Below are 9,834 nucleotides of genomic sequence, written 5' to 3' on the forward strand. Positions count from 1 at the left end.
CATTACTTGATTTTGTAGGAACTTTGATTTCATTATCAATAGCTATACCACCCAGATACAAAATATTCTCGCCAAAGAAATTGAACCTGAATCTAATCCAGCTTCTAGAGCTAGCTTTCATTTATGGGAAATGGGGATAGGGAACAGGAGAGACAATGGAACAGTGTGTTAAATGGCATGAGAAGGAAGCCAACAGGCAAATCCAAAATGTGGGCTATCGTATTTGACTAGACCAGTGTCTTCCATAAGCCAATGGCATTGGAAAAAGAGGTATGGAGGAGGGAAGGAGACCACTCTACACCCAAAGAAACAGAAGAGATGTAACAACCAAATGTAACATGTACATCTTGTTTGGATTTTGATTCAAACAAACTAATTATGAGATATGAAGAAGAGGACACTTATAGTAAAAATATCAAAAGGAAACAGTCGCTCCAAAAACCATTACCTACATAGTGTCATAAAGCACATTGTTGATATTCCATAAATGTTAAATAAGAAGATGATTTGCATGTATTCATAAAAAAAAAATGCCCTGTGGGTTACAACACCTAATAGGTTAAGCACTTGTAAGATCTAATTATGGTTATTGCTCTGTGACCCTGAACAAATTACATAATACATTCAGCTGTAAATGGGAAGAACCTTATGAAATGGCTATTTGAAGTACCTCATAAACACTCTGGTAAAGAACATGGTGAGCACAAGTGCTGTAGAGCTGCCACTTGAAAGTAATGGTCCAGGGGCACCTGGATGTCTCAGTCGGTAAAGCGTCTACTTTCCATTCAAGTCAAGATCCCAGGGTCCTGGGATCAAGCCCAGAGTCGGGCACCCTGCTCAGTGGGGAGCCTGCTTCTCTCTCTCCCTCTGCCTGCTGTTCAGCCTGCTTGTGCTCTCTCTCTCTCTCTTTCTCTGTCAAATAAATAAATAAAATATTTGAAAGAAGAAAGAAAGAAAGAAAGAAAGAAAGAAAGAAAGAAAGAAAGAAAGAAAGAAAGAGAGAGAAAAGAAAGAAAGAAAGAAGAAAGAAAGAAAGAAAGAAAGAAAGAAAGAAAGAAAGAAAGAAAGAAAGAAAGAAAGAAAAGAAAAAAAAAAAGAAAGAAGAGAAAGTAATGGTCCAAGGTGTGTTACTCAACCTCTAAGATGGTCCTCCATGATTTCCTCCTCCTCTTAGTCACATCCTATGTAATCAATCCCCTCCCTCTCGGTGTAATGTCCCTTCAGAAATTTTGATTATTAAAAAAGACGTGTGCCTAATGAAGGGGGCTGGGGGAGAGGCAACAACTTACTCTCTACTTATGAACAGATTTGACCTAAAAACAATCTCAGCTCATGACCATGAAGTGTGGATTCTGTATATTTCCACTGCTGGAATAGAAGGTAACATTGTCCATGGAAGAACACATGTCTGAATGAACCATATGAGCATTAAGGAAGGAAGAGAGCCAGAATACATCTCTTTAAAAAAAAAAAAAAAAAAAGTTACCATCTGAACCATTCTTAAGCATACAGTTCGGTAGTGTTAAGTATGTTCACATTGTTGTGCAACGGATCTCCAGAACTTTGCCTCTTGTAGAAGTGAAACTCTATATCTATTAAACAACAACTGGTTGTCCTCCCCGCCCCTCCCCCAGCTCGCTCCAGCCCCTGGCAACCACGTTCTTCTTTCTGTTTCCTATGAACTCGACTACTTTAGATAGCTCATATGAAGTAGTCATATTGTGTGTGTCACTTGGTGACCGGCTTATTTCACTTAGCATAATATTCTCAAGTTCAGGACTTCTCTCCTTTTTTTAATGTTTTTTCTTTTTTCCTTTTTTTTCTTTTTTTCTTTTTTTTTCCTCTCCTTTTTAAAGCTAAATAATATCCCATTGTATGTATATGCTACATTTTGTTTATTCATCCATCTATTATTAATGGACATTTGGGTTGCTTCCACCTCTTGGCTATTGCGAATAATGTTATGAACATGAGTGTGGAAGTATTGCTTTGAGACCCTGCTTTCAAGTCTTTTAGATATGTACCCAGATGTGGGATGACTGGAGATGGTAGTCTTATTTATAATTTTTTGAAGAACTCTTGTACTGTTTTTCATGGTGGCTGCACCAGTTTACAATCCCACCAACACTGCACAGGGATCCAATTTTTCCACATCCCCCAACACTTATAGTTTTCTGATTTCTTAATAGTAGCCATCGTAGTGGGTGTAGGTGATATCTTATTGTGGTTTTGATTTGTGTTTCTCTAGGGATTGGTGACGTCAACCATCTTCTTACATTATTGTTGGCTTCTTGTATATCATCTTTGGAGAAATGTCTGTTCAAATCCATTGCCCATTTTTAAATTGAGTTATTTGATTTCTTTAAAGATTTTATTTATTTATTCATGACAGACACAGAGAGAGAGACAGAGACAGAGACACAGGCAGAGGGAGAAGCAGGCTCCATGCAGGGAGCCCTACATGGGACTCGATCCCAGGTTTCCAGGATCACACTCCAGGCCCAAGGTGGCGCTAAACTGCTGGGACACCGGGGGGTTGCCCAAGTTATTTGATTTTTTTTGTTGTTGAATTGTAGTTCTTTATATATTCTGAATACCTTTTAAGATTTATTTATTTATTTTAGAGAGAGAGAGGGAGAGAGAGAACATGGGGTGGGGAGAGGCAGAGGGAGAGAAAATCTCAAGCAGACTCCATGCTGAGTGCGGAGTTGGACACGGGCTCCATCACCCAACCCTGAGATCACAACCTGCGTGAAATCAAGAGTCAGGTACTTAACTGACTGAGCTACCCAGGTGCCCCTATATATTCTGAATATTAACCCCTTTCCTGACTTGCAAATATTTTCTCCCATTTTGTAGGTTGTCTCTTCATTCTATTGATTGTGTCCTTTGATGCACGGAAGTTAAGTCTGCTGTCGTCCAATTTGTTAGTTCACACTATAGTCACCTATGACTTTGTCATCCAAGAGATCACTGCCAAATCTAGTGTCATTAAGTTTTCCCAAATGTTTTCTTTGAGTTTAGTTCGGAGTCTTTAATCCATTTTGATTTAATAACTGTATGTGGAATGAGAAAAGATTCCAAGTTCATTCTTTCCTTAATGGATGTCCAATTTTACCAACACCAGTTGTTGAAGAGACTATTCTTTCCCCATTGAGTGGATTTGACATCCTGTTGAAGATCATTTGACAATACACGTGAGCATTTATTTCTGAGTTCTCTGTTCCATTCCATTGGTCCCTGTTTGTCCTTCTGCCAGTACCACACTGTATTGATGTATACTATGTAGCTTTGTCATATGTTTTGATATAAGGAAATTAAATCATCTGATTTTGTTCTTTTTCAAAATTGTTTTGGCTATTCAGTGTCCCTTGCAGTGTCCCCTCAAATTCCATATGAGTTTTAGGATTTTTTTTTTATATTTCTGAAAAACATGTTATTGAGATTTTGATTGCAATTGCACTGAATCTCTAGATTTCTTTGGGTGATATGACATCTTAATATTATTAAGTCTTAAATCTGTGAACACAGGGTTTCTTTCCACTTATTTGTGTCTTTAAATTCTTTCAGAGATGTTTTATGATTTCCATTGTATAAGTCTTTCACCTCCTTGATTAGATTTACTCCTAAATATTTTAATCTTTTTGATGCTATTGTAAATAGAAATTTCTTGTCTTTTTTTTTTTTAATTTTTATTTATTTATGATAGTCACACAGAGAGAGAGAGAGAGAGAGGCAGAGACATAGGCAGAAGGAGAAGCAGGCTCCATGCACCGGGAGCCCGACGTGGGATTCGATCCCGGGTCTCCAGGATCGCGCCCTGGGCCAAAGGCAGGCGCCAAACCGCTGCGCCACCCAGGGATCCCTCTTGTCTTTTTTAATTGTCCATTGTTAGTGTGTAGAAACATTCCATTAAAAAAAACAACAACAGTAATGGAGTACCTGGGTGGCTCAGTGGTTGAGCGTCTGCTTTTGGCTCAGGTCATGACCCCAGGGTCCTGGGATCCGGTTCCGCATGGAGCTCCCTGCATGGAGCCTGCTTCTCCCTCTGCCTATGTCTCTGCCTCTTTGTGTCTCTCATGAATAAACAAGCAAAAATCTTAAAAAAAAAAAAAAAGAAAGAAAGAAAAAAGAAAAGAAAAGAAAAGAAAAAACTAAACAGTAATATACTCTTTCTGTTCAGAAATTTTCATATTCCTGAAATTTGGGGTTGTGTTTTTGTTTTTGTTTTTTGTTTTACCAATGCTTCAGAGGAATTGTTTTATGGACTTGATGTACACCTGGAATAAGTGAAGAATGCTGTGAAAATCAGAATGGTTGTAATCCATGTATTTGCATAAAAGGCAAAGCAAATTTGGGAGTTCCTACTGGATGTGATCCAATTTGTCTATTTACCTACAATTAGAGAAATCCATAGGTAATTGACATTTGGAAGTAACTTTGTTTGCACAGCCCCTAGAGCGGGGGAGGAGGGATGTTGACAGGGCCCCTGAAGATTAGCCCACCCCAGGCCTTTGAAAGAAAACATTGGACCTTGTATCAGTTATGACTCTTTCAGTTGCACTTGACAGAGAACCCTTTTTAAGCAGCCTCAAAGAGAAGAGAGGACATACATAACTCAAGTGTCTATAGGTAGAACTGGATTTTGGCTTTGCTTGATGCAAGAGTGGAAATAATGTTACCAAGTTCCAGTGCTAGCCTTAGACCAGAGTAAGAGGAGCCACAACCCTGAACTCTGTACGGAAGGGCCTGGATTTCCCAAATCTGGAAAAGTAAAAAAAATAAATAAATAAATAAAATAAAAATAATAATAATGAAATAAAATAAAATCCCACTCAGTGTTTCAGAATTTGGTAAATGTTGAGTGGAAGAAAACCACAGAAGAGGGACTCAGTGCCATCCTCAGTACAGATACCCCCTCTAAACTGAGGGAGACATGGAGAAGATTCCAGCCCCTGCCCTGGGCAACCACACAAAACGTTTCTGATGTTTTAATTTGGCTGCCCCAAGTGTAGGTGTCTAGACCTGTACATGTCCACGCATGGCTACTGAACATTTCAAATGTAGCTATTCCATACTGAGACAGAAATGTAAAATACACACTGGAATTTGAAGACTGTACAAAAGAACTAAGTAAAATACCTCATTAATAAGTTTTTATATTGATTACATATTGAAATGATAATATTTTCATCTGTTTCTTTTAACTTTTTATAATGTGGCCACTAACTTTTATTTAATGACCTATATGGCTTATATTATATTTCTGTTAGATAGTTCTGATTGAAGCAAACCAACATCCCCAGAAAATGCCATACCCTCCCTCCTCTCTACTTCAATAGCTTCAGGAAGGAACTAGAACTTCTTGGAATACTGAGGTGGGGGGGTGGGAAGAAGGAACCTGCCTGCCCCAGGGAGCTGGGGCATTGGCAGGTCAGTTCCTTTTCTGGGAGTCTGCCCAGCACTGCTTAGAGTCCTGGTCCTGCCCTGCCTGACTGGTCCCTTTCCACTGGTGGTGCACGGCACATCACCGGTGGGGCATTTCTAGAACTTCTGTTGGGTTTATGGGGGCAATCCAAGGGCATGAGCATGTTCATCTCACTGCCCGTGTGAGGTCATATGGTGGAGGAAGGACTCTATATGGGGGAAGAGCCATGGCTCCTGGCCAGCTGGAATAGAACTTAATGAATAGAATCACAGGACTGGAAATACTCCCAAATTCAGGGCTTCTGAGTGACATTGCCTTTTTCTTTCTTTTTGGAATATGAGAATTGAACCAAACCAGATTGAGGCAGCTGTCAGGAATTTGCTTCAGCCCCAACCCATTCCTGGGGCCACTCAGCCTCCATATAGCTTAAGGTGGCCAGGGTTCATACCATGGCCACGCCCAGCAGGTGCAGCTGCTTTTCTATGCTCGGTCTGCACTACATTGGTCATTTTTTCATCCCATCCTTTGATATGCTACTTAAAGTATTTTTCCAGGTGTCCCCTTTTTGACCTCCTGGCTGACCAAGAAGCTTACCTTATTCCTCAGGACTTTAGTCTGTTCCCTAGTGTCCTGGGCACAGCAAAGACCCAATTACTATTGACTATCTATGGAATCCCTTCTCACCAGACTGCTCTGGAAGTTGAAGTCTCTGCCACCAGCATAGGCCAGTCCACCGCACCACTTCCAGGTCACCTATAGCCACAAGCTCCCCATGAACACAGGAGCTGGCTTGAGAAAGACACACTGCAACATACGGCCGTATTAAAGCATTGCTCTGCATATCAGATGAAGAGCCAAACCAAACCAAACCCAAACTTCAAACAATTTCTGTGGGATGTCACAATGAAGGAGTGAGGTTTACCCACCAATACACGGATTCCAAACCCCTGCCCTGGGTTCCCATGTTGGCTGGTTGGCCTGACCTCTCATGAGCTATTTGAGAATCATTTCTCACATCTTCTTCTTAGTTGGCTCAAACCTCCATCTCAGATGTGTCTTGACCGGCCCCTGCTTGGCATGCCCACAACTGTAGCCCAAGTGTCATTGTCTGTTGTCTGGTCTGCACCAAACAGTCAGCCTCTTAACATGGCGCCACCCTTCATCCTGCTCCACATGAGCCTGTCTTCCCCACTGTAGACTGTGTCTTTCTAAATCACAGATACAATTGAGTCATTCACCAACTCAAAAATATTTAACAATGATGAAGTGCCTCAGTGGCTCAATTGGTTAAGCATCTGCCTTTGGCTCAGGTCATGATATCAGGGTCCTGGGATCAACCCCACCTTGGGCTCCCTGCTCAGTGGGGAGTCTGCTTCTCCCTCTTCCTCTGCCTACTGCTCCTGCTTTTGTTCTCTCTCTCTTTCTCTTTGTCTCTCACTGTCTCTCAAATAAATAAATAAAATATTAAAAAAAAATAAAATCTGTAAAAAACGTAAGTCCCAAAGTCAAAGTTCTCCATGAAGCACACTATAATCTGACATCACTAGAACTTTCTAGTTTCCTGTCTAGCAATACCCCAGCCCCCAACCTGCCTGCCTCAACCCTTCCTCCCCACAAAACTTTCAGTCTAAAAGAATTCCTAAATGCTTTAAAATCTTGTGGCTTTTGCTCCTATTGTTCCCTTAACCTGAAAAGCCCTCTTCCTTGCATTAAATAATGACTAACATTTGTGCAATGTTCTGGCAAATGCTCACTTGAGAGCTTCATGTCAGTGATGGAGAGCTGCAGCCAGACTCCTGGGTTTTAATTTACCACTTATTTTCTGTGTAATCCTGAGCCATTTATTTAACCTCTACAGCTTCCTAATTTTTTTCCCAGATTTTATTTATTTATTTGAGAGAGACAGATTGCACAAGAGCTGGGGGAGGAACAGAGAGACAAAGACTGCACTGAGCATGGAGCCCGATGTGGGACTTGATCCCATGAACCTGAGATCATGACCTGAGCCGAAGCCAAGAGCAGATGCTCAACTGACCGAGCCACTTAGCGCTCCTGATTCCTCTTTTTTTCTTTTCTTTTCTTTTCTTTTTTTTTTTTTTTTTAAGATTTTGTTTATTCATGAGAGACACACAGAGAGAGGTAGGGACATAGGCAGAGGGAGAAGCAGGCTCCCCGCTGAGTAGGGAGCACAATGTGGGACTCGATCCCAGGACCCCAGGATCAGAACCTGAGCCAAAGGCAGATACTAAAGCACTGAGCCACCCAAGTGTCCCATATCTTTTTTTTTTTTTTTGATTCCTCATTTTTAAACATGAGATAGTAATAGTATCTTATCTCTCAGGCTTGTTTAGTGGACTAAGTAAGTTAATTTATTTAAAACCCTTAGAATGTTGCCAGACACACACCACACAGTCAGTGAGGGTCAGCTGTTATTTATTGTCCTCATAACACTCACGCTGTGAAACAAGAAATGGCTCAAGGTCTCAGAAATTAGGACTTAGGTCTTCCAACTCAAAAGCTTATAATCAGGGGATTTTCCCCTCATGCATTGCTTTTCGGCTCATTCTTCAGAGAATGAGAGCCAGCTCAAGAATCTCTCTCACTTCAGGTGCCACCCTAGGATACAACCAAAGTTTTGAGAATGCTATCGATTGTAAGATGCCCTGCTGTTCTGTGTGTCATTAAGGAAAAACAGACGCACCTGCCAATGATAATTGTGAGACACTATGGATTGTAAGAAGCATCTTGATTGCAAAGATGTCAATGTGCATCTTAGAGTTGGTGGAAGAAGGTAACGGTTCCCTTAACTGGGTTTAGGTAGCAGGCTGCAAGTCCCTACAGGAAGCACATGTTGCATTGCATTATAGTCAGTGGTTAACAGGGCTGCTTTCCCTGCTAGATATGAGTAACATTAGGATGGGACATATATCTTTCTTCCTCTGGCTTCCCAGCATCTAACACAGTGTTTGGCACAAGATAGCTTCTCAATACTCAGTTACTTAAGGTAAATTGAAATCCTCACACAAGATCATATTAGACCCTGTAAGGGGTACACCAGGAATGAAAAATATGTGACAGACTTTGTATAATAATAAAACTCCATTGACCCAACAGTTCAACCAGTTGTATCTTGGCAAATTGGTCTTCCTGCTTCGAGGCATAGAAAAATGAATGATGTCATAGATTGTCTTCTATAATGCCACGATGTTCCATGGGAAATAGGAACTTTACTTAACCCATAAGTATTGTAAATACATTATATCTTATATAAGTTTTCAAAGGCAGATTCCTTTTTGCCAGCAAGAAAAGACTACCAGTATTCCTAGTTGCCTGAAGATGTCTACTTTTAGATTAAATATCATAAGGGAAGTGCTCATCCCTACAGTCTTCTGGGGCATGCCTATCTTTTTTTTTTTTTCCTTTCTTTCTTTCTTTCCTTTATTCTGGAAAGTTTGAATGACCTGCCTTTTAAGGTTTAAAAATAGATGCTCAGACTGGGCTTTGAAATATTTCAAGAATACAGCATTATAGGAATCCCAGATTCTATAAAAATTCTATCTGCATTTTCATCCCTACAAACACTGTGACTTTTGTCATCCCTTCAGAAGCAATAACATCGATTTTTTCCTTTTCTTTCTCTCCTCTTCCTCTTTTTCCTTTTCTTTCCTTTTCTTTTTTTCTTTGCTTACCTTTCATCGATCAATTAATCTTTGAATATAAAGAGAATTTCAAGTAGTGCAGAAAGATTTCTTCTGGAATCTACTCTGTTGATGATGAACATGATTTTATTTAACCATACCAATGGATGTAGAAGCTGTTTAAAATTTTCAAAATAACAGTAAACAATAGAAAGGTCATCCTTTTTCCACACATTATAATGTATTTATGCAAACAGTCCTATACAATAAGCTCCTAAAATTTGGAGGTTCAAAGGGAATATGCACTTAAAATTTTAATAGGTGTGCCAAATTGCCCTACCAGTTGAGAGGGCTCACTCTTTCTTGTCATGAAAGTATGGCAATGTGTAACCAGTGTGGATACACTGAAGGTGCATCGCTGCGAATATGACTGTACTCAAGTTAGAAATATCTAATGGAATCTATTCCTCACTCCTGGGGAGTGAAGGTGTGTCTTGTCATGCTGCCACTTGGTCTGTTTTAGGGAGCCTTGCTCAAGCAGGTTCCACTGGAATAAATACCTTGTACATTTGGAGACATCTTTGTGGTTGTCATCTAGAGCTGCTATGTGCTGCATTCTGTCTGCATAAAAGGCAACAGTCAAAAAGACACATACACTAAGATCAGGTGTATTATTTAGTGCTACATACATGCACTAATGGTAAGCCTTAAGAAATAAAAGTTCTATACAAACCTGCACTATGCAGATCTTATGTGTGGATGCATAAA

The sequence above is a fragment of the Canis lupus genome, chromosome 6 (genome assembly GCF_048164855.1).
Source record: "Canis lupus baileyi chromosome 6, mCanLup2.hap1, whole genome shotgun sequence".
In the NCBI taxonomy this organism is placed as follows: domain Eukaryota; kingdom Metazoa; phylum Chordata; class Mammalia; order Carnivora; family Canidae; genus Canis; species Canis lupus.